The sequence below is a fragment of the Micropterus dolomieu genome, linkage group LG09, assembly GCF_021292245.1.
Source record: "Micropterus dolomieu isolate WLL.071019.BEF.003 ecotype Adirondacks linkage group LG09, ASM2129224v1, whole genome shotgun sequence".
In the NCBI taxonomy this organism is placed as follows: Eukaryota; Metazoa; Chordata; class Actinopteri; order Centrarchiformes; family Centrarchidae; genus Micropterus; species Micropterus dolomieu.
In genome coordinates, this window is record NC_060158.1 from 6,178,122 (window position 1) to 6,201,981 (window position 23,860).

Here is a 23,860-nt window from a genome sequence, read left to right on the forward strand (position 1 = left end):
AACTCAATAATAATGACAACAACACCAGTGGTCACTTTCATCTGGAGTTTCGGGAACAGTAAGGGGTTCTTCTTATGGGGAAAAACTCAATAAAAATGACAAAGTACAGTGAAAGTGAATGAGATCAAACTGAGAGGGGACTGTTTCTGTCTTGACTTCTATGAAGTGCTGAAACAATGATTCGGGAAAAACACAATAATTGTCTGAGAATTTACAAAGCAAAAATGCATTAATTGGTATCAGCTTATTAAATGTGAGGATATTCAGATTTTCATTGTAAATGCATTGTTTTTGTCTTTACAGTTGGAAAAAACAAGACACTGGGTTCTGACAGATTGTGTTTTTCACTAGTTTCACTAGTTTAATTAGTTAATAAATTGAAAAGATTAGCGAAAGATGTGCTGCACCTAGTGTCGAGTTTGTCATGTTGGACACAGTCGAAAATAGTTCCCAGTTAACTTTTGCCATACACATCCATTGCAAAAGACACCGCTAACATCTAACATATTTAAAAATGTTTTCTGTGCTGCAGTTCTTTTAAGAACTTAATGGCTTTTTGTAGCAAATCTTTGGCCGAGTTGTCATTACCATTTAAGGGGGTATTCAAATGAATTTTCCCTGTGGAAACAAATGTTTCCGACGCAGTACCGGAGGCTGCAGTTTCAGGACCGCAATCCTAGGACAGGTGTCATGCCGAAAAGTGAATGTCGGTAGGCCTATGTCTAATATCTTTGTTTATATTTGGAAAACGGAGTGTAGGCTATAATTAACAAGACTTACTGCCGACTTAGATATAAAAGACAATTTTGCAATTATCCTTACGACTCTGCCTTATTTTTCTTGCTGTGTAGGCCTACCAACCAATCCACTCTTTTTTACCTGTTAAAATACCTTTAAATGGCCAATACAGCCCATAAAATGCTGTATTTCACTTGCCAGAGACTGGGTGACATCAGAAGCCAGTTGTCCTTACCACAACCATCACCAAGTGTGCGCCTAAATTTAAGTTATTGATTATATGCATGTGGACCGGTGTTATGCCGAGTTTTGCCTGCCTGCCGAGAATTGCATGCACCTCCTAAATCTGCTTTTAAACGCTATAATATTCTTTGTGGGGTCCATCAATGGTGTTAAATGATTCTAAGTACATATTTTATGAACGTTTAGAGTCTTTAATATTTTAATACACTTAGTAGAAGGACCATTCCTTGACATTCAGTAGCCTAAATATAGGCTATGTGGTAATAACGCCGTTTGATTAATCAGCACAGCTAAATCTCTGAAAAGGACCTAAAGAGGTGGATGCATAATTAGGCAGATCAAATTTTTTAGGCTACCTGCCGAGATTTGCATCCACCTTTTTTCTCAGCATAAATGACCGTTATCACCCGCGAGGTGCATGCGATTCTCGGCAGGCAGAATTCGGCACAACACCTGTTAATCCTACAGCTGCGCACAGGCCGACGTGCTAGCAGACAGGGTTAACCTCCTTCGTGTTGCTGTGCATTACCACCACCACCACTAGATGGCGCTGTCGCAAAAGAACTACGGTCCTACAACTGCGGTCCTGAAACTGCAGCCTCCGGTACTGCAGCTACATAATATTGTATTGGTAGGAAACGGTCTGTCCTGTTAGCTGCCCTGAAAATTGCCAAACATTTCCAGCTAGTCTTCACGTCCTACAAAGCCATAAAACTTATGACAAACCAACATCAGGTAACTCCTGTTGCACGGAAATCAAAGCTGTTTTTTTGAGGGGAAGAGGGTTTACTTGACATAAGTAATGTTTTTAAGATGGACTGTGGAACAGCATTTTTTATGTTGTTTTTTGAATGTCATGAGATGGAGTCTTTCCCATCACCACCTTTCATTCATTCGGAAGAGTTATATTTGATAGATTATAGCTTACCTAGTACATTTTACCTGTTAGAATACCTTTAAATGGCCAATACAACCCATAAAATGCTGTATTTCACTTGCCAGAAAGTGATTGAAGAGACTGGGTGACATCAGTTTTCCCCGGACGATCACTTTTTTCTAGGACCCTTGTTTACTCTATTTGTGGCAGTAAACGTTTGTTAAGAAATGGCAGTAAAGTTTAACATTTCAAGTTTGTTATTAAGAAGTTTCTCCTGCAAATGTCATTATGTTGTGTAGAACTAGCAAAGAACATGATGACAGCAATATGACCAGTGATGTGTGTGGTGGAAATTATATTCCTGGTAAGGGGTTGAGCAAAGAATTGAGTTACAACCAACCGTTGAATCTTTGAAGAATTTATTTAACAAAAGAGAATACACAGAGAAGTACTTAATCATGTATACAGCTGGTCCAGAGACCTGCCGCCTGAGGCGGCTTCGGGCGTCTGGCCTCGAGCAAAGGGATGCATCATCATTTACACAGTCTAGGTTTCTATGTTTTGGGGATCAGAGATCCTCTCTCGGCTTTGAATGAACATTCCAGGAGAGGAGAGGAACAACAAGAGAGGAAAACACCAAAACAATCTCACAGCTCTGACCTAAACCCCAGTAAATGTGGACAGACTAACATAAGGAGTATAGGAGAGGAAAGGTTGAGGATAAAAAACACTATACATGTATCTATAAGCCATAACGAGAATAGTAATAATAATAATAATAAATAATATTAAAAGATCATACATAAAAGAGGACAAAATTTTCTGCCATAACAATGTGCTCATTTAAAGGTGGCAACTGTTATGTGTTGTTATAATGATACCGCTCTACGTATTTCATAGGTATTTACCAACACTTAAGAGGAACTACATTCGGTACTAGAGATGGTTGACCCGTAAAGATCCTGATGGACTTGTCCTTCCCTCTTCCCAAGGTAGGTTTGACTCAAGGGCTTCATTTGGGAAAAATATTCCTCTTGACATAAAATGTAATGGATTGTGAGACACACTTGTGACCATGTGATGTCACTGGGCAATACAATACACTGGCCAATCAAACATGTGCAACTGTGAATTCTAGGTGGATTACATTTGAACGTGAAAGGTTTTATTCTACTGTATAGACTGTGAATGTTGCAACAAATGATAACATGATTGTCACTATAATATCTAGAGTTGTAAAAAACCTTCTTCATAGTGAACTGTGCAGTATTTAAGTATCTTGTAAGCCTTTACACTCATGGTTTCTCAACTTGGTCTTTGTCTTCATCTCATGGAAACTGGAAACAGCATGCCTACACCTACGCAGCCCCTTGCCTTTTTAACACACTGCTGTTTATTTGTCTGAATGTAATTCTGAATACTGTGCCAAAGCAGTAGAGTACTGGCAGATCAAATGTGTGTACATTTGTCAGCCATGGGAAACTTCATGGTGCATAGTAGTATACAAGTGTAGGTATTGAGAAAGGGCCTCTCTTTTCTGTTAAGTCAATTTTATCGCTGTCTTTGCGAACACGAAAAACCCAAAGCTGAATAAAAGGTTCTTGTCTGTCCTCCCGGGGTTGTCGAATGGCATTTTTGGAAAATGTACAAGCAGCACCAGATAAGGCAGATTGGTGGCAAGTAGACCAAAAGGGAAAATTACAGCATTAAAGTCTCCTGTACTGCACTGAATGTTCCAGATTGATTATGCTATATGTAACAGTTTTGAGTGGGAATTTCTCCTTTATCTCCTTTCTGCATCTAAAACAAAAGCTGATCTCTGTTTTAGCTAACGGCTCTGTATTCTCGCTGGTGGATTGTGTAGCCTCTGGAGTGCTAGAAGCCTCTAAACACAATACCAGTTAATTGGCTGTGTGCTCTAATACTGTTACAAAGGCTATTTTTACCTCACCATGGTTTTGTTTGCGACAGTGTGGGTGAGAGTGTGGTTGTGTTTCCAAGTATACATGAAAGTATGCTGACAATCAACAGCTCATGCACTTTCTCTTCATCTTCCATTCCCTCCATCCCTTTTTCCCTCTGTGTGTGTGATTGTGTTTGCGTGTGCGCACATTGTCGATAAAAGACAAATATGTTTTGCTGTTACTCCCACATCAGTGCCAAAGCTGATAACAATCATTGCATGAAAATGAAATCTGATCACATTTATCTCTCAACTTGCTTTTCTTCATTATCTGTGGGTTGAGACATAAACTCTTGACTCCAAAATCCTACCAAAAAAATACTAAAAGCTAAATGTTCTGTGAAATAGAGAAATGTGTTTGTAAGGAACTAACCTGTACGGTAATTAAAAATAACATCACAGAACTATTTAGAACGTTTTATGATCAAATGCATGAGATATTTAACCATAAGTTTTTATTTTTATTTTACCTTTATTTAACCAGAAAGAAAAGTTATTGAGATTAAAAATCTCTTTTCCAAGAGCATCCTGGCAGCAGCACAATTAACAAGGTTGCAAACCATTAAAACATATAACATAAACGTAAAACATATAACAATTTATGATGGGAATAGATAGTGAGTTATAAGTTCATAATATATCAAAATTTCATATATATTTACCACAAGTGATAAACAACAAGGATCGTCCGAATAATCATTTCATAACATCTACAGCCAGTGTGTATAGCCTCCATGTCATTTAAAAGTACTTTAAAAGCTACCAGTGAAACCGGCTCCTGGAGATTTAGGACATTTTGCAGCCGATTCCAAGCGCAGGGGGCCGCATACTTAAACGCCCCCTTTCCCAATTCAGTCCGGACTTGAGGGACAGATGGTAGTAATAAGTCCCCAGAATGAAGACAATATCTTACTGTACATTTCTTTTTGATTTAGGTTTGTAGGTATGGGAGAAGCAGACCAAGAATAGCCTTGTAAATGAGAATGTGCCAATAGTTAAGTCTACGGGTGGACAATGCAGACCAACCAACCTGCTCATACAAGGAGCAATGAATGATGAGTAAGTGCTCTAAAGTAAGTGAACCTCAGAGCTCTGTGGTAAACAGTATCCAACAGTTTCAAGCTTTGAAAGGATGCATGCATGTGTATAACATCGCCATAGTCCAGCACTGACATGAAAGTGGCAGCAACAAGTCTCATTTTGGCCTCAAAGGAAAAACAAGACTTGTTTCTAAAATAAAAACCCAGTTTCAGCTTCAGTGTTTTTGCTAACTGCTGAATGTGAGGTTTAAAAGAGAGAGAATCATCAATTAGGACACCGAGATGCTTGTATTGAGAAACAGACTCAATCTCGGAGCCCTGAGAAGTAGTGATGTGTGAAAGGTTCTGTGACTTTGATTTTACACTGGAAAACAACATAAGTTTTGTTTTGTCGTAATTCAAAACAAGTTCATCAAACAAGGTGTGTTGTACAGTATCAAAAGCAAGTTGTGGCTGGACAAAGAGCCTGGTTTGGTGTAGATGCAGAACAGTATATCACAGTATCATCAGCATAGAAATGAAAATTTGCATTGGAGACATTTTGATCAAGAATGTTGATATATAATATAAATAGGAGTGGTCCCAGCACTGACCCCTGGGGCACACCCTTGGATACACTAAGAGGGCTGGAATTTAAACCATCTACCTGCACGCACTGCGAGCTACCTGTTTTTTATCTAAAGAGTCAATGAAATCATTTACTACTTTCAGGGCTGCTGTAGTTGTGCTGCGTTTTTCACGAAAGCCTGATTGAGAATTAGACAATATATTGTTAGTAGTTACAAACTCTTTCAATTGTTCATTCACCAGAGTTTCCATAACCTTAGCCAGGATGGACAATTTCAAGATGGGTCTGTAATTGTTTAAATCTGTCTGGTCTCCCCCTTTTAACAGAGGAAGAACACATGCAGATTTTCATATAAGTGGAATTTCATTCGTGTCCAGGGAGAGATTAAAAAGATATGTCAAAGGTGGTGCAATAAAATCAGATGCTAATTTTAGAAAATAAGGCTCCAAGTTATCAGGACCAGCTGATTTAGTGTATTCTTTTAATTGCCCTTTTTCACAGTGCATAGTGTCTGAATCTGAATACCCAGTTATATATTGTAACTGAAGTGACAAATTTTCAAACAGCAAAACAGACTTTCTGTTGTGTTTAAAGAAAGAAAACTAAGTAAAAATGTCAGGGGTCCAATTTATTTTCAGTCTGAGTCGGGTGTGGTTCTATTGCTGTGGGTCCTTGGTTTGTCTGTGAACTAGTGGATATGACAGGACTTGCTGTCAGATCTGATTATGTGGTGTGCCATAATCATTACAAGAGAAAAATGTGTTGTTTTAAGGTGAGATGGAGAGTGTGAACTGTGAAGTGCAGGAAAAGTGCCTGTTAATTGCTTGCACATTGTGCTGCTGCTAGTGTTGGTGTTCTCTCTCTTTTTGGGTCTGTTCCTGTCGAATGCATTTTGGATCAGGTCTTTTTCAAACTGACTGTTATTGAGACCTGTATACAGGGGGTATGTCCAAAACATATTTAGGCTGGTTCAGCAAATTACTTGAAGCAGGAGGAAACTTCTACTCAAAACCCATCAAATGTTTATTCAAAAATGTTTTATAAACTTTTTTGTATTGCATGTGTGAATTTAACAGGTAGAAATTGAAAATGAGATACTGTCATTTATCATGAAGTACTAAAAATGTTTGTCTGCATGACTTTCTCACTCTCCCATCGGTCAAGTAATCGATCAGACAGATTGAGCTTTTTGCAGAGAGAGGCGTCTGAATACCCTGAGCTCTATGATTTTGATCAACCACTGTTACCACAGTTTGAACAGGAAACAACAGTCCTCGAGGCAAATTACTGCAATACTTTTGGAGAGATTTGGGACTCCAAAGGCCAGATTTAATAAATGTTTGTGTGAGTAAAAACTTATGATGACTAAATGATATCACCAGCAAATTAACACATAAGCTGATCTACTAATGGTGTGCACGGAGAATGACGTCTTCCAAAAGTGCAAGATAGCACCTGTTGTTCATTTACTACTTTTGCCTTAATGAATATGCAATTTAGGGCGTTTCAATTTTATTGTGCAAAGTAACATGCAAATACATTTATTTACTACAGCAATGTGATCTAACAAGCCTAAAAGCAATTTCTTGTGAGTGCAACAGCAGCTGTATTTAATACGTTAGGAACATGCAAACCGCCAAGTGTTGCGCAGAGATGACTGCTGTTATCGTTGCGAGAAGCAGACACAGGCGTAATGAAAGAAGACGTAGAGAAATGAACAATATTGGATAATATTCTATATCCAATATAAAGAAATAAAATAATTTTCATTTATTGAATTGTTTTTTTTGTATTTTCCTTGAAGCTTTGGCAATAGTTTTAACATTCATGGCAATAAAGCAAAATTCGTTTCGACCTCACTACTTTTCTCCGTAAGATGGAAGAATTTAGAAAGTTGCATGGTGCTGCGAGGAGCCCCCAGCTGCAGTCCATGGATCACGTGGGAAATTCATTCGTGTTCACAGCACGACGGTTGTACTTAGTTAATCACCCATAAAAGGTACTAATATATACATGCAATATTTTAGAATGCACACGCAATTTAGTACTCTTTATTTGGGATGTTAGTAAATCCGGCCCCAAGTAGCCCCAAGCTAAGTTTAGTGATACTAGGCCTGATGATTGACAGCAGATTTTCAAACTGTCCCTGACTCATCCTAAAATAAGACTTGAACCAACAATCATCCAAGCGAAGCCTCTGGACCAACTGGTGGGATTGTTATTCCCTGCGAGTTCTCCTCTTTCTAACTGGCATGTGTCGCTCGAGCACTACCTCACACGTTTTGTGGCTCTGATTGTTTGTAGGTCCAGGTCTGTTCCTGTTAATAACGCCTCTTGGAAATTGAAAATAAACTGAAAGGTTCCACAGTAGTGCGATAGACAATGTCTATTAAGGGTGCTCTAATCGATCGGTCACCGATCATAATCGGCCGATAATGTCTTTAACTAGATTGATCGGTGGTCCCTAAAAAGGCCGATAAGAAAAGCCGATCAGATGATGCAGTACTGGCCAGACAAATTTTCAACGGCAACTAAAATGTTTCACTAAGCTGTGTGAGCCATTTTCTAAGCTAGCTAGCACCAAAGTCCGTCTCAGACAAGAAGGGATTAATGCGCCCACATAATCATTTACAATTAGAGTTGAGCAGAATTCAGACAAGTGGAGCAACACGCAGGCGCGATCATGTGAAACTGTCGCAGCTGTGCTCATCTCACTCACACTCCACCCGCAACCGGAGTTTAACAGACACATCAGGCAGAGAGAGAGAGAGACTCATCCCTCAGTGTGAGTTTCCTGATGCAAAGAGCGGCGCCACTCAATCAGCTGACTGCCCCTCTCTCTCTGTTTTCGTTACAAAAACGGAGACCTTTCGCTACGTTTCCGCCTCCCGTCCAGATTAAAACGGTGAATCAGAAGATGTTTGTTTGAAAACGTTTCGGACCCGATGGACAAAACAGAGGACTTTATAAACCGATAACACACACTCACATTTGGCTTTGTGAGTCGGTCTAATCAGTCATGCAAAGCAAAAACACGATGCTACTTACAGAGTTTTAGTTTTGGTATTTTTAATAAACTATACGTACTGTGTAAATAACACTTAACAGTTAGCCTACTGTGCATGTTGCTGTATTTACTTTGCAACAACTCCCAGTCGGTCAATGCAAAAAAAAAAGAGAAAAAAGCCTGGAATGGTTCTTGGTCTGTATTACTTTCTTCTTTCGCTAAATTGTCTGCTACTGCTGAGTAGACCATCTGCTTCATGTTTACACTGGCACGCGCATGCCCAGTATAGCTACCTGAACGGCCACTAGATGTGTGTTTTCAGTCCTTCTAATATAGACAGAGATCAACTCTGATACGCAGCTGAAACGCTGAAGAAGATCGTTTTCGTTATAAAACTGTTTTAAAAACGTAGCAGCGTGGATGTAGCCTCACATTACCCCACTCCTCTCTCTACTCCTCTCATGTCAGCCCTCCCGTTTTCCCCGTAAATCTCCCGTATTTTTTAACCTTTATTAAATCAAATAAAAACCTTCAGGCCGTATTTAAAGTGTTTGCTATTCTCTCCTCTGGTAAAGTCGGTGGCAGCATGTAAGATATGTAGACTGTGCTTCCTGCACAAGGATTAAAAATGAAAACAATCCACTGAAATGATATAAGGCCTATAGCCTACTAATGGCAAACCATATGAAATTAGAATGAATATAGTTGCCTATGTAATATTAACAATTGACTGTATAATATGGAATTTAAATTGTAGCCTATTTTTATTTATTTAAATTTTTCTTATTTTCAAATCTCATTGAAGGCAGTTATAACTCCTCTCTGTAGCCCTTCTCCCTCTCTCTGCTCCTCTCTCCACTCCTCTCTCTCCCCCCCCCTAAAACCCACAGAACCTGCCTGAGCTTTCCAGAACAAAAAGCAGCTATTTCAGAGTTTATCATCGACTCATGATGCCTGTGCTCCTTTATCTCCTAAATATTTTGGCTACAGCCTTTTTTGTTGCAGTTTTTATGGCTGTAGTAAATTTATAAAGATGTTGTTTGTTCTGTTTTTGTAGTTTTATCCACAGGAAAGCTATATTTGTTAAGCTGTAAGATGTTCACAGTAACCAGGCAAAGGCTGCTATGGTTTAAGTCTCTAACACAGATTGAGCGGAATTTGTTGCCCATGTTTCCTGGCAATAAAATAAACATAAACAACAACAACATAAAACATTTCATGATACTTTATCATCTGTTAACTTTAACACTTAATACATTGTTTTTAGGACCAATTAAATAAATATACAGTATACTGTATAATGCTACATGATAAATAAAAGGCTCCAAATAGACCCAGTGATCAGCGATCGGTATCGGATGATGCTGTTTTCAGCAATTGGTGATCGGTGATTGGCCCAAAAAATCCTGATCGGAGCACCTCTAATGTCTGTCGTTTGATGATAGAAAAACTTCTATTGTTTAAAATTATGCTCCATTGTTTAAATCACTGTGATGCAAATTCCACACTTTATCGTAATATTTTGGTGATAGAACGGCGCTATGCACTGCTGTGAAGTTAGCTTTACGTTGGAATTCGACATCTACCGAATGTCCAACGTAAAACAAATATCCAACTTGAAACTTCACCGCTGTCCGTTCTTCCACACATGCCGGTGTTGCGGAAAATAAATTTACATTAAATATAATGGACGAGCCACACAACAATATCCAGCAGTGCCAGCCATGATGTGTGTGTCAGTAAGGTAACGTTTAATGAATTGCACACAGACATACAGCTTACTTTATAGTGTGCCAAGACATGCTGTTGTTGTAATGTTAGCCGTAGCAGCAGGAGAGCTGTGAGTGCCGCTGTCCAGAGCTGCTGTGCTGCTCTGGGACTGTCTTGTCCTCTTGAGATAGCTTTGCAGCAACAAGTAGCTGCTAAAGTAGCTGCTAATCCACAACCTAGCTAACATTAGTTACATTACATGCTGTGCCGTTGTTCACTCTATTATGGTATTTGTCATGGTGTTGTCAAGTTACCCCACCCTTTATAATGCAGAAAAATATCCCGAGTTCCTGTTCGAATTTGCCATATTTCATTGAATTTAAAAAAAAAAGTTTTATATCAGCATATATATAGTTATTGGGGTATTAAATGACCTATATCAGGATATGACTTTTTTGCCATATTGCATAGCCCTACGATAGAAAAGTAGTACAGCAAAACGAAAAGTGTGCTATGGGCTATGCACAGGCCCGAAATACACACATACATTCTCATGACCTATTCACATGCATTCATGTATCGAGAGATGTCAGAGTGAGAGGGCTGGCCCATTGTCAGTCGCCCTGAGCAGTTAGGGGTTTGGTGCCTCGCTCGGCATTGCCCAGGAGGTGAACTCATACCAGTCCACACTCCGTACTGAATGGTCCGTGCTGGATTTGAATCGGCTATCCTCTGGTTCCTAAACCAAGTCTCCACAGACTAAGGTACTGGAGCTAGGATAGCCAATGAGTGTGCTTTTCAGCAGCACTTATAGCAGCTCTGACCAGTAGAAGCACAGGAAGTGGGTGAGCTCTCTTGCTAGTTCCAGACGACTGTACACGAGGACTGACATAAAAGTCATATTTTGCCAAAAATACCAAATACACAGAAGGGCACTGGAGAAGTTTCTGTGGACATTTTGATTTTTGCTGTGAAACTGGTGCACCGTTGGAATTCATTGTACCCATAAATGCAAGTGGACTGAAGGTTAGAAGGTTTTTATGGGCACCTTTCAAATCTATGGAGAGTGTTTGATACAAAAGGGGGAGTATTACTTAAAGATTTTGTTTTTCAACTCTATAAACTACTAAAAAAAAACAGGATTGAAATACCTGAGTAGATAGTTATTGGTGCTTTAACTCCTTGAAAGCACCTACAGGCTCACTGTCAGATTCTTGTTCCTGTTAAGCATGGTTTCTTTCCCATTTACCTCGGGTCGCTGCTTGCACATCACAGCTTCCCCAGGGACGCCTTAACTACAACCATGAACATGGTCTCTCATGTACTTATTCCAAGCTCTGAACAGGAAAAAGTGGTAATTATCAAATCAGATAACAGCAATACAATATTTGTATCCTTATAGGAAATGCCATAAAAGAAAACCTCTTTACAGCTAATTCACATCCCTGACTGACTCTATCATAAATAATGTGTTCAAATGTCTCCATTGTTTTATTTGGCAGTCATCAGTTGCTGCAGTTGGCAAATTAATCTTGTCTGCTTTGTAACACAAATGGTAGAGCACACATTAATGCATATCGCCTAACAAATCGTGTAACTTACTCACACGTATAATACTAGGTCTGTTGTCTTACTATTAATTATTAAGCCTTTTTGTCTATTGATCTTGTCTTGCTTCTAATGATGAAAGACTGTATTCTTGTTGATCTGGATCTGTGCTAAGTCCTGGTTGTAAATTGATAGGCTATTTTTGTTTGGAAAAAATGTGAACATGGGAAAAAAATGTCATTCTAAGTCATTTGCTACTGCTCGAGATCCTGTGGTACCAAATTAAAGAATATCAAAATATTTTTTGTTTATGACTCAGTTGGACACTGACGTGTCACCTCCTATTTCTCCTCCCCCGCGCCACAGACTAAGCAGGCCAAATGAAATATAAAAGCGTTTTTATACAACACCTGTTTGTGACTCACACCAGCTGGTGATGAAGTGAAATCAATACCCGGGTTTTCTAGCAATTTCTCTGCCACTACACCATCTACTCGTCTTTATTAACTCTCGACTTAACAATGTAAAACAGATTATGAAGTACACTTTTGCTCTACTTTTCTTCAGGGAATATTAATTATGTATCTTGGTTTTATGTGCTACTGTACATACCTTTGTGTCTGCAGTGTGCTATTGTTCTATACTTCTGCAAAGTCTTTGGAAAGGGGAGAGAAAAACATATGAGCAGGTGATTAGGAGGACAGCTCAGTGAAGAACAAAACCAGGCCATGCATAACAAAAAAACAAAACAATTCCAAATGCATGAAAAACAAATATAACAAATACAATAAAATGAAACTGAATAGACAAACTTTGAGACAGGAGTATAATTAAACAGACAAGACATACAGTCTGTAAAGCATTTTCCAATGGGTTAGATTTCAGGTTTTCAAGGTTTACTTTCCGACACAAAGTTGGTGTAAAGTTCAGTTTTTTTGTGTCACTATTCTTTAGTAGTGAAACAATTCTTAGATTCATTAATTATAAACTTATTAGATAACTCACGAATCATCATTTAACAAGGACAAATTAATAACATTTGTAGTTTAATAAGCTTCTTAATTGGGAGAATATGCTGCTGTTTTCTGTTTTACATCACTGAATTGAATACCTTTTGAATTCTGGAACGATAGACAAAAGAAATTGGGAAAATGAGCTCTGGTAACTCGTATTGGCCATTTCCCATGCTTTTTGAACGATTAATAGATCAGTTGTAAAAATAATTGATAAATTCATTGATAATGAAAAAAGTTATTATATAAATCTCCAGGTGGACCCTTAGGCAAGGTCCCTCGGACGTCGCCCGGGTTAACAAGGTCCGCGTCAGGTGCTAGGGAACCAGGGCAACCTGATGACAAATGGGCTACTGGAACAAGACATTCATGGACTAGGGCAGAAAACATGGATCTGATGCAATGCTACTATACAAGCAATCCCAGTGAGATGGGTTATATGCAGAGACTATGGGATATATGGATGCTTCGAAACACATCATCAACACTGACAAAGAAACAACTTCTAGCTCAGTGTTCTAACATCCGCAAACGGCAGCTCGGGGAGCCAGGACGACAGGTCAGCGGGGAGATGTTATCATCATCATCATCATCATCATCCCCACACTCGGAGATTGGGTCCCAAGCCCCAATAACAACAAGCCCTTACGGCACAGAATCACTCAACATAAGGGCGACTGACCTACGATTGAAGATCATAACTAAGCTGGACCCCCAAGTACAACGACCAAGATTGCCAAGGCTAAGTGTAAGTACCCTCTGAACGTCTGCTAGAAGATGTGAATGCAGCACTACATAATATCCCTACTAAAGCCATAACCGAGACCAATGAGCTGATGTATGCCACAGCAACAGTGAACCTAGAGATGCTTGGTTATAAGATGAACGCCACAAAGAGCATTACTCCCCATGGAGGAGAAGGCTAGAGGTCAAGATCAAAGCAACACGAAGAGAGTTTAGTCAGCTCTCAGAGCTACAGAAAGGTGCAAGGAAGAGGCTACCTAAGAAATTCAACAAGCTGTCGATACCTGAGGCTCTGGAGACTGCCAAACAAAGACTCACCGCTCTGGCTCCCCGCCTAAAGAGATACAAGGGAGAAGCAGAAGCCAGGAGAATAAACCGGATGTTCTCCACCGAACCATCCAAATTATACTCTCAGTGGCAGGGTAATAACACAAGATCAGATCCACCCAGGGCTGAGACTGAACAGTACTGGAGGAACATATGGGAGAAAGAGGCATCCTACAACACCAATGCTCAGTGGCTAGTGGATCTAAGAACAGATCACAGGACAAGAACCAGTAACCATTACAACGGCAGACATCCAATAAAGAGTGGCAGGTATGAAGAGCTGGACAGCACCAGGCCCTCACATGATCCACACCTACTGGCTGAAGAAACTAACTGCACTCCATGAACACCTGGCAGCACAAATGAACCAACTGCTGATGGATGGGACCCACCCAGAATGGTTAACCCAAGGACGGACAGTCCTGATCATGAAGGACCCCCAGAAGGGAACAATCCCATCCAACTACCGGCCAATAACCTGCCTCCGCACAACATGGAAGCTCCTGTCAGGCATCATAGTGGCTAAGATGAGTAGGCACATGGCTCAATACATGGACAGGGCCCAGAAAGGAATGGGTAGTAATACCAGGGGAGCCAAGCACCAGCTACTGGTTGATAGAGCAGTCACTCAAGACTGCAAGACCTGACTAAGACCTGAATGCTTGGAAATGTACAACATCAACAGGACACTAATAGCCTTCATCAAGAACTCAGTGGGGTTGTGGAAAGCAAGTCTGGAAGCCAACTCAAAGCCAATTGCACAAGTCACCATCAAGTGCGACATATACCAAGGCGATGCACTATCACTGCTGCTGTTCTGCATAGGCCTGAACCCCCTCAGCCAGATCATCGCAAAGACCAGCTACGTATACCGGTTCCAAAGTGGAACAACCATCAGTCACCTCCTCTACATGGATGACATCAAGCTGTATGCCAGAAATGAGCGAGACATCGACTCACTGATCCAGACTAGGATCTACAGCAACGACATTGGAATGTCGTTTGGACTGGACAAGTGTGGTCGCATGGTATCAAAAAGAGGGAAGATGATCAGAACCGAGGGGAGTGAACTACCAGAAGGTCACATTGCAGATGTTCAAGACAGCTACAAATACCTTGGGGTATATATACGGAAACCACGAGGAGGCAGCAAGGAAGTCCGCCACAGCCAAATACCTACAAAGATCAAACAAGATCCGAGCCATCAACACATACGCCCTGCCAGTCATCAGATGGTATAATAAACTGGCCAAAGGAGGAGATAGAGGCCACTGACATCAAGACAAGAAAGCTCCTTACAATGCATGGAGGGTTTCACCCCAAATCCAGCACCCTGAGACTGTACACCAAGCATAGCGAGGGAGGCCGAGGGCTAGTGAGTGTCAAGACCACTGTCCAGGATGAAAAGAAGAAGATCCAGGAGTACATCAGGAAGATGGCCCCCAAAGATGAAGGGTTTAGTGAATACCTCAGGCAGCAGAAATTCAAGGGTGAGGACATGGAAGATGAAGAACCTTCATGGAGGGACAAGCCGCTGCATGGCATGTAGCACAGACAAATAGAAGAAGTGGCTGATATCAAGAAATCCTACCAGTGGCTGGAAAAGGCTGGACTGAAGGACAGCACAGAAGCACTAATCATGGCGGCACAAGAACAGGCACTCAGTACAAGATCAATAGAGGCTGGGGTCTACCACAGACTGTGCAAGGATGCCCCTGAGACAGTACAGCACATAACAGCAGGGTGTAAGATGCAGGCAGGAAGTGCGTACATGGAATGCCATAACCAGGTAGCTGTCATAGTGTACAGGAACATCTGCCATGAGTATGGGCTGGAAGTCCCAAGGTCAAAATGGAAGACACCTCCTAAGGTAGTTGAGAATGACCGAGCTAAGATCCTGTGGGACTTCAAGATCCAGACTGACAAACTGGTGATGGCTAACCAACCATCGTGTTGATCGACAAACAGCAGAAGAAGGCTGCATTGATAGATGTGGCAATCCCAAGCGACAGCAACATCAAGAAGAAGGAACACGAGAAGCTTGAGAAATACCAAGGTCTGAAAGAGGAGCTAGAAAAGATGTGGAAAGTAAGAGCAACAGTGGTAACAGTGGTAATTGGAGCACTGAGGGCTGTGACCCCCAAACTGGGAGAGTGGCTACAGCAGATTCCAGGTAAAACATCAGAGGTCTCTGTCCAGAATAGTGCAGTCCTAGGAACAGCTAAGCTACTGCGCAGAACCCTCAAACTCTCAGGCCTTTGGTAGAGGTCCCAAGCTTGAGGATGACACATACCACCCCGCTAGGTGGGAGAGGGGGATTTTAAATTTTTTTTTTTATATAGAGATATATAGATATATTTAAAATCAAGCTTGCAACCTTTGGCTCGAGAAGCAAAGATTATCTTTAATACCAGAAAGTATTTATAAGAAATTGGGTCTTTTTTAGAAACACCAGCATCAGCAAAACCACTGCTGTGTGAGTTGCAGTCTCGTGCCTCATTTGTTGATGGTAACACCAAGTGTTTATAATTACTTTGACAGTGATATATTGATGTTTAAAATGCACCTTTAACATTTTATTCGCCAGGGGAAAGTTTTTCAAGGTGCACATGTTCTTTATTAGTTACGGCCTGTTTCACATTCATACAGCTACTTCACATTCATTTACACCTGGCCAATACAACCAGTCCTGCACAGCTGGCCGCTGGGACAGTGAGGCGGTTAAGATGCACCTCTGCGGTAGCTGTTGTGGGAGAGAATGACCTTGATATGTCTCCGTGCATTACTCATCTCCTGCATTACCAACAAAGCGTGGAATAACTCTACAACAGAATCAGCAGACACCTGTTTACAAGTCCCAGCACAGGCGGAGATAAATGAAATCAATACCACGGCTCCCGTGCAATTTCTCTGTCGCACCGCTGTCCGCAAGTTTATATTACCGTGCATCTTTACAGTGCTGAACTCATTATGAAGAACAGTGCAGATCTGCTGACTTGAAAGATTGGTAATTATACGTAGCAAAGTGCAGTATTGGTAGAGTGCAGATACTGTAAACTGTTAACCATCTTTTGAAATGATTACAGTAAGCAGAGAGGAAGCGCAATGCCTCAAAATCAATGTTCATAGTAAAAGCTGGTAATAGCAGGGAGGGGCTTCACAGAAATGAACTTCATATTTGTTTCATTGAGCCTTAATTCTAATCCACAACATAAAGGAACAGAAACACAAGATTAATACATTTTCTACTTATCAACAACCTAAATGCAAATAGCGGACGTGATAAGGTTAGATCATGAATGGAGGATAAATAACTCTGATAAATCATGGTTATTTTGTTGCTGCTTCACTAAGATAACGTTTATGTTCCTTTTAAATCACATGTACACTGTGGTGTTTTTATCTTTTATCATCTGCTTTAGTGATACTGTAGAGAGGTGAGTGACATGTACTGTAATAAGGGCCTTCATCTGGACTTGAACCATGGATGTTGAGGTTGCATGATTCAACCTCTTGTTTTTTATTTTCGGTCTTTCTGGTTGAGTGGAGGCATGACGTAAAAGCTAGTGGATGCTTTGTAAGCAGAAGCAAGTACTGCAACATCAAGGTCTATTTGAAAAATCTGATTCTATCGGTCTTTGCAGCTTCTTCTCTTTTATGACATGCCAACTTTCCCCCTCAGCCAAGCATACTTTTAGCTCATTTAAAGTTCAGAATTTTTACTCAGGTGTTTTTATGCTCAAGCTGAAAACAAGTTGAAGGAAACTTACTTATTTATGAGGGTTTTAAAGGTCACATTCATGTGCAGGATTCATGTGCAGGACTATAAAGCTATACTGGATTTTTAATACAATCTGCTGGAAAATTACCAGATTTTATCAATGTCTGTTCTTCCTAAATAATGTCCCTAAACAAAGCAAATCCTTAATAACCACTGCTAAGTGGGGTTTTAAGTCAGAAATGTCAGCTTGGTGAAGTAATTGTTGAGTCATTGACAATGATGAACAACCATTTAAGCACCATGTAATGATATCATGGTCTGTAGGTCAGCACTTATAACAGTGTACGTAATGGACTTACAACAACTCTGACAAGAAGGGAAAATAAGTAAAAGAAAAATGATGAAGTGTTGGACACATCTTGGATCTTGGAGGATGTAGTTTGATAGGGAGAGTCTGCTTTCTGTTGTGCCAAAGTGAAGCACTGATCGGGAGACAGTCACAAGAAGCAGCCTAATGAGACAACAAACAGCAGCTGAACCTCTTCTTCTTATACTGTATATTCCTCTAAGGTTGTGTCAGTAGGCAGCCGAGTGTTCAGAGATGAAAGAGCGCGAGCTGAGATGCCACTGAAGAGTCTCTTTGTATTATAAGTTGGCTGTGACTTCCAAAAGGGAAAAATGAAGACTGTACCTAAACTGAACTCTTGCTCTCCTCTGCGTTCCACTGGTAAATTATCACGACAGCAGTGTTCGCCTGTCTTTGCACTGTTTGTGAGGCCCACTTGCACTGTGTCTGTGTGTGCTGTGGGAATGTGTAAATTGTCAAGATGGCTCTGCACCAGTGCAGGTTCCTGTGCATGATACAGCACTTGTGATCGTTAACGTGTTTTGATGATTGGAAAAAATAAGCTGTCTCGCAGTGATGATTTTTGAATCCATGCTGAATTCATAAACGTATAGCTTCTGTTCTTAAATTGACTTGGCCACACTTGGATGGTAATTTGCATGGGATAAAAGCTCTAAATCCCCCAGTATACCTGAATACACTTACAGGTGGCATCAATTTAACAGATTGTGATGGAATACCTACTTCTCTCGTGCAGCTAAGTTGCTGTCAAACTACCAGCTACATTCAGAAAAATACATCATGAATATTACATGCTGCCTCTCATGTTAAATTAAGCACCTTCAGCTTGTGCTCCCTGCTCCATCGCGTATCTCTCCCAGCCGGTTTTTTCTTTTAATCTCTCTCAGGACAGCAGTATTACTAGCGGAGGTCTGCTGTTTGGTCTTTTTCTTTTTTACCTCAGGACACTGAAAATGTGATCCAGTGCAGGCTGAAGATATCAGAGACTTTCTCTGTTCAGCATGCAAGCAAACATCTGTTAGATTTACCTTTTACTTAAAGCTCAGAGTGAGAAAGATCCTGCCCATATCTGTATCTGGTGTTTCTTACAAATTCTGACATTTCACTTATAAGAGCCATATAGCTGGTAGCAGGGAAGGTCCGTATCACTCTTTGGATTAGATGAAACCCTGTAGGGAAATTTTGTTATTGCTCCTTCAAGAGACAAATCATTTTACTGGGAAAATAAGAAAATTAAAATAAGACCATACAAACAACAAATGTAGATTCATATATCAAAGCATCTTTTTTGTGTTTTGAAAGTCAGGCAAAAGCATCTTCAGACCTGTCTTTTGATACAAGGAGCCACTTGAGGCGTGCGTGACGTGATGGTGGTGCATGGGGACTATTGACTTTCCTGAAATTATAATTGACTTTTAGTTTGAATGGTATTGGTTGCTACCAAATGACAATCATATATTTTCTGTCTTTGTTCCTATTTATCTAAATACTCATCAATAGTATACTGACAACATTCAGTGGATCATATAGTGAAAGGGACAAGATGTGTGTGAAAGTCATGCAATATTAAAGGACATCAAATATTGGACACTAGCAGTGTGGTTTGTAACCTTTATCATGTGGTACTGCCAGTCAACAAAAGCTTTCCGTAACAATGATCACAATGATGTGCTGAAATGTTATAAATATACTATAAATTACGCCTGATTTTAGCCCTGAATCAGTCGCCGATGCTGAGTTTGAAATTTCTGCCTGATGAGCTGTGGTTTGATGTTCATTAAATGTTCAAATAATTCTCTTGTTGGGTGATTTGATGGATTCCTTGCATGTCCAAATAATCTTGGAGTTTGAGCAGATTTAAGATTAGGAATGCATACATGGCTGCTGTCAAAGGATATGTTATAAACTGTAGTGAGCTTGTCTTAATAATATTGTGTTGTTAGCTTGTTTGACTGAGACTGTGCTGTGATAAAAATAAAGCAGAACTTTAACAAAACATAATATTCTTGTTTTTCTTGAATTCTATTCAAAGAATTGCACAAAGTAATACTGAATTCTCTATGTTGAATAAACATGGGTTCTATGTTTACTTGTGCATCCATTGTGTAAGTGGCCAGTGGAACTATAATGTGAACAACATCGTAGATGTAGATCGTGGTGTCTGCCCAGGTTTGGCCAAGTGATTTTAGTTGGCTTATTTTTATTGGCCACTCACTTTTATTGTATAACATTATATAACATTATCCTCCTTGAAAAAAGTTGACATGAATGAGCTGTGTAATACACAAAAAACACATAGGTTTGCAAACAAAAAACAAAACAAGAACCTGTACTACATCATCTTACCTCTATCATGCATTCTGGGTAAAGATAGTTATGAAAAAGAGGATTAGAAGAGTTCTTACTCAGAAGGCTATTTGAGGAGTTGCAGATGTTCTTTGTAAAATGAAGCTCTGAGGAACATTTATGCTGGCATGCAAATAATTATAATAATTTTTGTAATTTGTCTCTTTTTCTCATGAGCACCTTTATCCCTAAAATATAGCAAAGGGATCTGTGACCACATAAAAGTATCCTGAATACATTTCACTTTTGGAATGGATTTGAATCATTACAGGATCCTTCACTTGTGCTCATATTGTCTCATCTCGCCTTTCAATCCATCTCCTTTATTTCTCTCTCTCCTTTTCTTTCTTATTTACTCCCTCAGTCCCCTCTCCAATTCCACCTTAACTCTCTGGCTCCCCCCGTCGCTCCTTTCCCTGTCAAAGTTAATTGTTTTCTGCACTTTTTGTTGTTTTCCCTTCATGTTGTCTGTTTGATTGAATCGAGAGGACTTCTCATCGTCACTGCTGTGGGGCTAAACAGGGAACAGGGTGCCAGGGATAAGGATGGCAAGCTGGAGGGGTCTCCGTCTTCCTCATTCACACACGCACATGCACATAGAGACACACACACACACACACACACACACACACACACACACACGGGAGATAACAATGATACAAGTAGTTTTACAGGACTCATACAGTAGCTTATATCGTGTATTAGGAAATGAACGTGGAGTGTTTTGTCACTCTTTGACCCAGGAACCTCTTTTGATGAATGTGCACAAGGTAATACATGACTACTACGAAACAATACCACACACATGCTTGCGCACACACCTCCACCCCACAACGCCCCACTTTAATCTGTTCTCCAAATGTTGTTTCCCTCCCTGCGGTGCTGAGCCGGTTTTTCTATTTATGGAGGGTTGTTGAGCTGATGTGAGATGATCGGAAAGTGCCTCTCTCCCATTGTGATTCTCCTTGAGGTGTGTGGGTTTGCAAGTGCATGTATGTATGTGTGTGTGTCTGTGTAGACATCAGCTTGCGGGAATGTCTGCGTGTGTGTGTACGTGCCTACATGTCTGCTTTCAGGTCTGTCAAGGTGTGTGTGTGTGTGTGTGTGTGTGTGTGTGTGTACATTGTGGGTCTATAATGGGGATATAAACAGGAGCCAGCTCATACAGAGCAGATGTGCCTTCCATAATGACTAAATGGAGATGCAGGAAAGCACCACCAGCCAGACTAATCAACGCCTTGAAGTGCACAACTTTCCTGGCAAAGGGGTGCATGTGTGTGCCTGTGTCTGTTTGTATGTGTGTCCAGCAGTGCACAAGTCTTGAATGAAACCACCTTGGAGTTTTTGTGTGCTTGTGTTAATAAGTTGGTGTTGGTATTCAGTCACAAACTTCCTCCAACACATATACACAAAGAAATACACTTGCTTCTGTTAGGCTCAATTTTTTGTTACATTTACACACAATAAAGCTGGCAATACACTCAAAATGGAATCAAATCTGCTGTTTCCACAGACAAAATGGTGGATTTACAACCAAAAAGAAGTGCTACATTTAGCTTTTCTTGCTGCTTTGTGGAATTTGTAGACATTTCTGGACAGCCTTGTTCACTGCCACCCACCAATACACTGTCATCTGCAACTGATTAGCACATTTTACTTCATTTGCATTGTGTTCTACACATTTTCTGTGTGGATGTGTTGCAGTTAACTGTAATGTCCCGGTTGGAATCCAGCAGGCCAAAATGGAGCAAAGAAAAAAAAAAAGTGTAGTAGATTAACACAATTGAGTAACAGTAGGTACAGGCCTTCAGAATGTGTTAATGTCACAATGTCACTAAGCCTTTACAGTTGTAACATCACGCTGCACAAATTGGCTGTACTTGCTCACAGCTATTTCTGTGTTGCAGCTCTTTTGCAGTGTACAGTTCACCCATCTTTACTTATGTATTAAATATTGATGATGTGAATTCATAGCATAGGGCCTGCATTAAAACAGCAGGAACCTCCTGTTTTTTAGATGTAGTTTCTATGTTAATTTTATAATGTTAGTAGACAAAAGAGTTTGAATTTGCCAGAGCCCAGCCAGGAATAACTGACTGGGCTATTAACATTTTGAGTCCCTTGATCAGTTCAGCTTTTATGCTCCTGCAGCTATGTGACAATAAAACAGAAGAACACCAACATTATCAGCTGATCATATAAATGTGGATACATCTGCTTGATATTACCTCCTGTGAACAATTAACTTTAGATGTTGGTAACTGCTTCTTCATTGTAAAGTTAAACATTTGTGAGTCTTGATAGGGGCAATATGGAATTTGCAACCAATTCTTAATATATTATGTGTTCTTGTAAATTTAGCATTAAAAGCAGTGCATCAAATTTCGACATCACTCTTATGACTGACACCTTGCCCTACTAACAATAACACGACACAGCAATGGCAGACTATCTTTAAAATAATGGTAGAATAGTTCCCAGTGACTCTCAAATAGTATTTTAGCTTGAAATGTCCAACACACACACACACACACACACACACACACACACACACACACACACACACACACACACGCACACACACACACACTGAAATAAGTAAAGGAGGCTGTTTGGTCTATAAGCTTGTATAGAGGAAATGCATACAAACCACTCAGTTTTAAAATCTGTGCCAGTATCTAAATATAAATTAGTGTTGCTCACCCTCTGCCAGCTAAAATGAACACACAGTCACACAGGTTTCTGAAAACCAGCAACAGTCTTGTGATGTAAATCAAACTCACAAGAAAAACACTAATTAATGGTAAACAAATTTCCAGGCTTGAAAACGAATGAAGATATTCACAAGTCATCAGGTGCCAAGAAGGAGGCAGGGGAGGGTAAAATGTTCTGAGTAGAGAGGGGAAGAGGAGATGTTGACAGAGAGGGAGGTAATGATGGAGAGGAAAGACTGATGCAAGAGAAATAAAAAATATGAGAGTGGGGGCAAGTAAGAAAGAAAGAAATATACATCAGAGGAAAACAGGAAAGAAGTGAAAGTAGGCGTAAGGGGAGAAAAGGGGATGTGGTGATTCAACACAAGAATAAAAGAATCAAGTGAGCAACAGCAAAGGGGAGAGAAGGAAAAGTGATGGAGGGAGAAGAGACGAGAGAGGTATTTCGGGAGGTGTGAGAAAAGAACACATCATCCCGGGGGCTCTGTGTCTTTCCAGCCCTTTAATGTCTTTAATTAAAGCCAACAGTAATATCTCCGCGCTCCCTTGGAGTGCCATTAGCAAAGCAACACTCAGCTTCACAGCCAGCTGATAGAGGAGGGGAAGGGAGCTGGGTACAACGCCTAATGATGGGAGGAAACAGTGTGAGAGGGACGAACGGATGGGGAAAGGGGAGTTATCGAGGGCGAAGTAACGCTGGAGGTCAGGACGGACAGTGTGAGAAGAGTTATTAAGGGCGAAGGAGTGCTGGAGGCCCGGGATGGACAGAAGAAGTCATGGGATGAGGCTGATGGAGCGGGAAGAATGGACGGTTGGATGTGGAGGAGGATAGAAGTGGAGGGAGGGGAGGGGAGGGGGGGATTTGTGAGATCTCAACTTCAAAAGGCCAAAGCTACAGAGGAGACAGGCTGCCGTGAAGAAAGAATTATGGAGC

General features: G+C 40.5%; 1 long non-coding RNA gene across 1 annotated transcript in view; it reads left to right on the forward strand.

The window, feature by feature from the left end:
* The first annotated feature begins 1,565 nt into the window (after positions 1-1,565).
* Positions 1,566-23,860, forward strand: part of LOC123976714 — a 39,507-nt gene continuing 17,212 nt past the window's right edge. Inside the window, exons 1-3 of the long non-coding RNA XR_006826415.1 lie at positions 1,566-1,716; positions 2,759-2,850; positions 4,757-4,894. This is a non-coding gene — a long non-coding RNA (uncharacterized LOC123976714). The remainder of the gene's footprint in view (positions 1,717-2,758; positions 2,851-4,756; positions 4,895-23,860) is intronic.